Here is a 7898-nt window from a genome sequence, read left to right as displayed (position 1 = left end):
CTGCTGCTTCAATGGAGAAATTATTGTTTCAATGGAGGAAGAGGTTGAGAGAACCAATTAATTACTGTGTTTTTTTTCTTTAATTAAATATGCCCTAATTGACTTTATTAATTTGTCAGGCCCAACTGCCACCCAACACTTGTGTGATAATATTTGATATCCCATTAATTTGATTGTGTGTTTCATTTGATTGAGGCGTAATTATTGGGTATTTATTTCCCTCAAACAACCATATCAGAAGTGTAGAGAATGAGTTCCTTGATACTTACATTTTCAAAAAGGATGACAATAGGCTTATCGAGAGGCTCATCAAAAGGCTCATCGAGAGGCTCATCGAGATAGGTTGTCGAAAGATTTCTAGACCACAGTGAACACATTCATGGACCATACCAATTATTTTTCATATCTTTTTTAAAACTTTCACAGTTGATCACATCATGGTTTAAACATTCACACACAAAACAAGTCACCCAAATGCTCGTAGGAGAATTAAAACCAACTATTGGGAATGTTGTTTCATATTTTTCATATTTTCTTATCATTTTTATTTTATTTTATTTTTGCTAAAATATTAGTATTGAAAATACTCTACAATAATTATTAAATTTTACATAAATAACTACTAGGGGACTTTTGAGCTAATTAATTAGATTTTTTATTTTTTTACTTATTTATTTATTTTGGATAATATTTAATGTTATGTTTTTGTCGTTAATTTTAAAATAATTTCGAGCCAATAATTTTATTTTATTTCTAAAATTCTCATTACACGAGAATAAAATAAATAATTAGCTTAGGAAACGATTGAATTCAAAAATAATTAAAATCTAGGTTATATTCAAATAAAATAAAAAACATTAAAAAATCAATAAATACATAAATAGGTTAAATGAAATAAATTCTTTTTAATTAATATAATTTATGTTTATTTTGCAGGTTGGAAAAAAAATTTAAAAAAATATTGATCGAAGTTGACCGTGGACGGCCGTGGACGGCCACCGGACCAACGTAGCTAGCGAACGATCGGACCCAGCCCAGATAGGGGAAATTCAAGGGTCCAACTCACACACAGACAACCAAGCCATAAGCCAAAGCACGCAGAAACAAGACCCAAGCACGTTGCGTCGTGAGTGAGGACCAACGCGCATAGATGAGATCAAGCATCACCTCTCACCCATCACCTCGCACGCTGTGTTTGGAGGAACTCCCAAGAATACAAAATAATGTCATTTTATCTCTGAATATTGCATGGGCTCATTTGAAAAATGGTTGAAATCATATATCATTGGCTACCAAATCATTTAGTTTAAGAGGAGAAATGACCCCATTACGCTTAGATCATTTCCTTATGTTCTCATAAATCTTAGTGGCAACGAATTGCGACGAAGAAGTGAAATATCATTAATGACTTTGGTCTATGCTTGGCCTCCCAAACCTTGGGCATTAACCTTCTGTCTAGGCTTCCGTTTGGCCTTCCTCGTTGCGCACCTGAGCTCCGTGTGGCCTAGTACCGATTTGATTTGAACCAAACGATTTTTGTCCCGTTTGACCATCTCCTCATCATTATTCTATATATATTTTTACCTATAAAATAAAGAGGTATGATAAATACAACGAATGGTAAGCGAAAGTAAGGTCACGAATCCTACGTGACCTTGCCAGCTAGGAGAGAGAAAAAATATATAATTCACCAATAGGGTTTCATATTTTCCGGCTGCATTTATTTCTCTTCTCCGGCTACATTTATTTCTCCCCCTGAAACTTCTCCATGGTATCGTTTTTAAGGATCTAGATTAATTGTTTTTATAGATTTAGGGTTTAGATTTTACAGATCTATTTATTTACAGATCTAAAGGTTTATGGATTTATTTCAGTTTCTTTTTGTATAATTTATTTCAGAACTGTTTGAACTTTCAGGAAACCAGCACTACCGAAGCACGAAACTTGAACAACACAGTAGATGAAGAACTGAACCTAAACAGATCTACCTTTGTTGAACTCGAAAGGTACCCTATTGCCCGATTGGTATACAAAATGTACATTTAAATGTGTCAAAATGACCAAAAACCTACCTTTTCTAGACCTGAAATTATGGTTTCGGGACCAAAGAGAGTCATTTCGGGACCATAAGGTTTGGTTTAGGGACCCTAAAGGGATTTTCAGGTCCGAAAGGATGGTTTCTTGTCCCGAAAACATGGTTTAAGGACCTCATTGATTATTTATGGTTAAAAATAACTAGTAAAGGAACCCATGATGGTTGTTTTGGGACCCGAAAGGGTGTTTTCGGGACACATTAAGAACGTTTATTGTCCTGAAACCACTCTTTCTAGACCCATATGGTGCTTTCAGGTCCTGAAAACCAATCTTTCGGGGACCGACACTACTCTTTCAAGTCCCGAAATTCACCTTTCTTGACCCGAAACTACTCCGAAATATTGTTTTCTTGTCCGAAAGTGTGGTTTTGGGACCAGAAAGGGTAGTTTCGGAACAAGAAAGAGTCTCAAAAGGGTGGTTTCGGGACAAGAAATGACCCTTTCTTCTTGTCCCGAAAACGTGTTTCTTTTCCCGAAATCATTGTTTCTTGTCTTGAAATCGTTGTTTCTTGTCCCGAAACCGTTGTTTCTTGTCCTAAAACTGTGTTTCTTATCCCAAAACCGTGTTTCTTATTCCAAAACCGTTGTTTCATGTCCCGAAATGGTGGTTTCAGGACAAGAAGAGTTGTTTTCGAGACCCAAAAGGATGGTTTCGGGACCCAAAAGGGTGGTTTCGGGACCCAATAAGGTGGTTTCAGGACCCAATAGGGTATTTACGAGACGTATTTTTTACGGTTGCACTTAATTTTTGCAGTCACATTCCTACTGTTGGAATGACATTTTCCTCCGAAGAACAACTTCTTGAATTCTACACATCATATGCCCACTTAACTGGATTCGGCATTACTAAGTTAGGGAGAAAAGATGTAGGTGGTAAGAGGAAATACTTCAGCATTGGTTGTGCCAAGAGTTTTATGAAAGAATCGAATACCAAAAATAAGTTTCATCAGCCTAGACCAATAACAAAGACAGATTGTAAAGCAAAGATTAACGTTGTTGTCCGAAATGAAGGGGAATATATGATAACAATTATTTTTCTTGAGCACAACCATACATTAAACCCTAAGAGGATACGTCATGTTAGATCCTACAAAGTAATAGACGGATATGTAAAGAGAAGATTGGATACAAAAGATGAAGCTGGAATAATTGTGGCCAAAACATTTCAATCCCTTGTAGTGAAAGCTGAAGGGTATGAAAATATGTCTTTCGATGAGAGAACATGTAGAAATTACGTTATAGAAGCACGAAGGTTGAGGTTAAGTACTCCCTCATCGTGACCCCCTCTTTTTGTACCACCACATCAGATATGAATTCATCTCAGTAATCTATTTGGGTACTCTCGAATTTCTTCGGTAGATTTATTTGCTTGTTTTGCGTCATATATGGAGATTGAAGGCGTGCTGGATTTTCATATGTCACAAGGGAATTTTTCTGAGTTTTTTTGGAGCCACCACTTCAGGCACTTCCTCTTCCGGTACTACCTCATTGTGACCCCCTTCTTTTTGTACCACCACATTAGGTACTACCTCATTGTGACCCCCCTCATTGTGACCTCCCTCATCATGACCCCCCCCCCCCCATTGAGACCCACCTCATTTTGACCGGCCTCATTCTGACCCCCTCATCATCACCCCCTCATCGTGTACCCCGACTTCTGTAGTGGGTGTTCGATCTTTGAAGTATCTGTGCATGGCATCCATAAAACATTTATTCTTGTCCATTGTTGTGTGCATTATGTGGATGACGTTGTCATATAATGGCATTGTATCCCAGCCGGAACTTAAAGATACTTAATTTTTTTGTGGCTTTGTCAATCATCAATGTACATTTAGCAATTCATATCAAATTCTCTGTAAAATTCATACTTGTTGCGTTCTCAGGTCCTGCTGTGTTAAGAGGTGTTATATTCAGAGGTGGTAGTGAATTCATTGGCGGTGAATTAAAAGGTGGTGAATTCATAGGTGTTGATTTCTTCTTAGGTGTTGCCTTTTGCGGCTCAGACACCCCCACATATGCATCATCGTTCTCCTCCACATCCATATCTACCTCCTCGTTCTCCCCTACATCCATATCCACATCCTCGTTCGCCCCTATCCTGATATGTCTCTTCGTACTCTCCCTAAATCCCATCTGTCTCCTCGTTCTAAAGAGGTGGTAGTGGAATGCGTCTAACATCGCTTCCACGTTTGAATCCTCTATTTTCCCACTCCGTATACATCCTAAACTTCAACGTCGTGTCATTCCAACATGATAGTATAGGAAATTGATGCTCATTAACTCCTCACATTTCAGGGTTGCTCACCCAATACACGTAGCACAGTTGAAAAACATACATATGTTAAAACCATTTATTTTTGAAACTAGGGAAATAAATTAGTGATTAGTGATAACATACAATAAGGAATGTTTGTCATCCTTGGAAATGTCGTTTTTCATTACCCTTCCATTTTTCACATGAATTAACTAATCCTTCAAGTACAAATTTGCACCAATTGAACTTCTTGATATTATCAACATCTAAAATAGATTTCAGAATTCTATACCTGTAAATGAAAAAAATAGATTTGAAGATTATTTAACAATGCATATACCATACATATATGTTGTCATGCAAGTGAAAATAATAGAAATGAGATATACCTGGTAACTTGACCTAGGTGGTCACACCAGAGAAAGCAGCTGACCACAAATAATACAAAGTCTATCTTGAAATTGTTGTCAGCTGTTTTGTTCTCAATCATTTTCATTGGCATATCAGTCACTAAAGGGGCGCCATTAACAGGGTTACCCCATCGAGTCCTAAATGCCTTCAACTTGTCATCGGTCTCGTTATTCTCGTATTCTACATTGTCCAGCTCCCCTCTAGGAGATCCAATATCATTTGAAAATCCACTTCTTCGATTTTCACAAGCTGGCCACTCTTTAGTGTGAATGCACATTTACTATAGTCAAATTGTCTGATTAGATAACGAAAGATCTCCCCGGGGTATTTTAAAAGCGATAATGATAGTAGAGAGCCAAAGCCTATTGACTTCACAACCTCTTTTTGTTCATTAGACAGTAATTGAAGAAGATTAAAAAGGCCAAAAGAAGATGTCATAGTTAAAAATAAGTTGTGGGGGGCTGCTACTACTTTGGGAACGGCTGCTTTGGGGGCTACTTTGATTTCTTGGGCATTCCTTTTACGTTTATTTGCCTATAAAAATAAAAGATAAACATTTAAAAACCATGAAGTAGATAATCAAATAAATGAAGCATTTCGGGTTCTGAAACAACACTTTCGGATCCCGAAACAACCCATTTTGCGCCCTGAAACTACCAATTTCGGGTCCTGAAACAACACTTTCGGGACCCATAACAGGCAAACATAATACAATCAAACTTTCGGGTCCTGAAACACCCATTTCAGGTCCCGAAACCACACTTTCAGGACCCATAATTCAGTCAAACGCAATAGAATCAAACTTTCGGGTCCCGAAACACCCATTTCGGGTCCTGAAACCACACTTTTGGGACCCATAACAGCCAAACACAATAAAATCAAACTTTCAGGTCCCAAAACACTCATTTCGGGTCCCAAAACCACACTTTTGGGATCCATAATTCATCCAATCACAATACAATAAAACTTTCGGGTCCTGAAACACTCATTTCGGGTCCTGAAACTACAATTTAGGGACCCATAATTCATCCAAACACAATAGAATCAAACTTTCAGATCCCAAAACACCCATTTCGGAACTTGAAACCACACTTTCGGGACCCATAATTCAGCCAAACACAATAGAATCAAACTTTCGGGTCCTGAAACCACACTTTCGGGACCGATAATGGCCAAACACAATACAATTAAACTTTTGTGTCCCGAAACCACACTTTCAGGACCCTTAATTCAGCCAAACACAATATAACCACACTTTCGGGACTCATAATTCAACCAAACACAATAATCATAATGTAGCAATACACAACAATCATAGTTTTATATCGTTAAAATCATTAAAATCATCAAAATCCCTAATCGCAAAACCCTAACCGATCTTAAAATCATCAAAATGATCTACGTTTCTAAAAGATAAGATGTCTTATTTACCTTGGAGTCTTTGGAGATCTTGGAATCTTGCATGGCGATGTACCTGGACGACCAACCTGAAAAGAATAGTAGTATGAACCCTAGACCACGAAGATACACGAAGGAAGACAATATAAATGAAGTACACATACACGAAGGAAGACCTACCATTTTCGATCAGAAGACGATGAAGAAAGGAGAAGAAGTCGGGGATGCAGAGAGCCAAATCGATCGCCAGAGAAGAAGTCAGAAGTCGGGGATAGCTGGAAATGAGCAATGAAAGGAAGAAAGAGGGGGAAGAAGAAAGAGGAGGAAACTAAAACGTTTTAAAATTATTTTTTTGGTTTCTCTCTCCTAACCACGTGGCAAGGCCACGTAGGATTCGTGGCCTTATTTTCGCTAACCATTCGTTGAGAATATCATTTCTCTAAAATAAGTTAGTAAACATAATATTTATTTTTGTCTATTCTATTTTATTATATTCTATTTATTTGTATATTTTAGAGTTTTATTTTTATTTTAAAATTTAAATAGTCTTAACATTTTTATTTATTTATATAAACCCTTAATTTAATTATTTTGTGATAAATTAATAAACATCTCTCCAAAATAATTATTTAATTTATGTTTTTCCTTTTAAATTAATTATTTTGGAATAAATGAAAACAACATTTTTCTTAAATAATTATTTAATTTTTTTTTACGGTTAAATTTATTATGAAAAATGATTGGGAGAGGAAATGACGTGGTGCGATCTAATTGGTCGAAACAATAACAAAATTTCTCTCTCTTCATCCTTTATTATTTTTCTAATCAGTGACACATCATACCCTACCAAATTTTTTCACTCTATCACTCCTCATTAATTATTTTGGGATAAAGGAATACAACATTTTCCCTATTAATTATTTAATTTATTTTTGGCCTTTATATTAATTATTTTGAGATAATTGAATACAACATGTTTCCTAAATAATTATTGAATTAATTTTTGGCATTTTTGATTAATTATATTGAAATAAATGAATATAAATTTATTGCTGAATATAATATTTTATAATTTAAAGGAATTTTGAAATAATTATTTAAGATAAATAAATACAATATTTTTCATAAATAATTATTTAATTTATTTTAAACCCCTTTTCGAGTATTATAATATTTTGAAAGTTATTTTAAAGACTCGAAATTATTTTAAAAAATAATATAAATTTGGTAAATTATTTTTTTTTAAACGTTGTGTTCCGCAACCCTTTTGGAATCTCCTCGAGTTAAGTATATAATATGCAGCCACTTTAACCAATTAACTAAGTCAACAAAACTTCTAGTCTCACGGGTTCGAATTCATGAGCTCATTGAAACTGATTGTAAATCAAATTTTAGTGTATACTCGTTCTAAAGTGACAAGAAATAAGTGGTTAGTGCATAGTTCAAGAGTAAAAATAATTTGACTTTTTTGTAGTAATGCTCGTTTTGTGTATGATCATTAGTTTAATCTCGGTGACAACCACCTAGTTGTGATAGAGTTTTTGATTTCATCTATAGAAGAAGTTTAAAGGTTTTTGATGTTTTTGTTTGGCCATTTTTGTTGTTGTTTTTGTTTATTTTGTTGACCAAACTTTTAGAAATTATTTGAAATAAATATTAAAATAAATGTTTTTTTAAAATTTAAACTTTATAAAAATAAAATAAAAGATATTAGAATACTAATGGTTGAAATATAGATTATG

Source organism: Impatiens glandulifera, chromosome 6 (genome assembly GCF_907164915.1).
Source record: "Impatiens glandulifera chromosome 6, dImpGla2.1, whole genome shotgun sequence".
NCBI lineage: Eukaryota > Viridiplantae > Streptophyta > Magnoliopsida > Ericales > Balsaminaceae > Impatiens > Impatiens glandulifera.
This window is presented reverse-complemented; position numbering follows the sequence as displayed.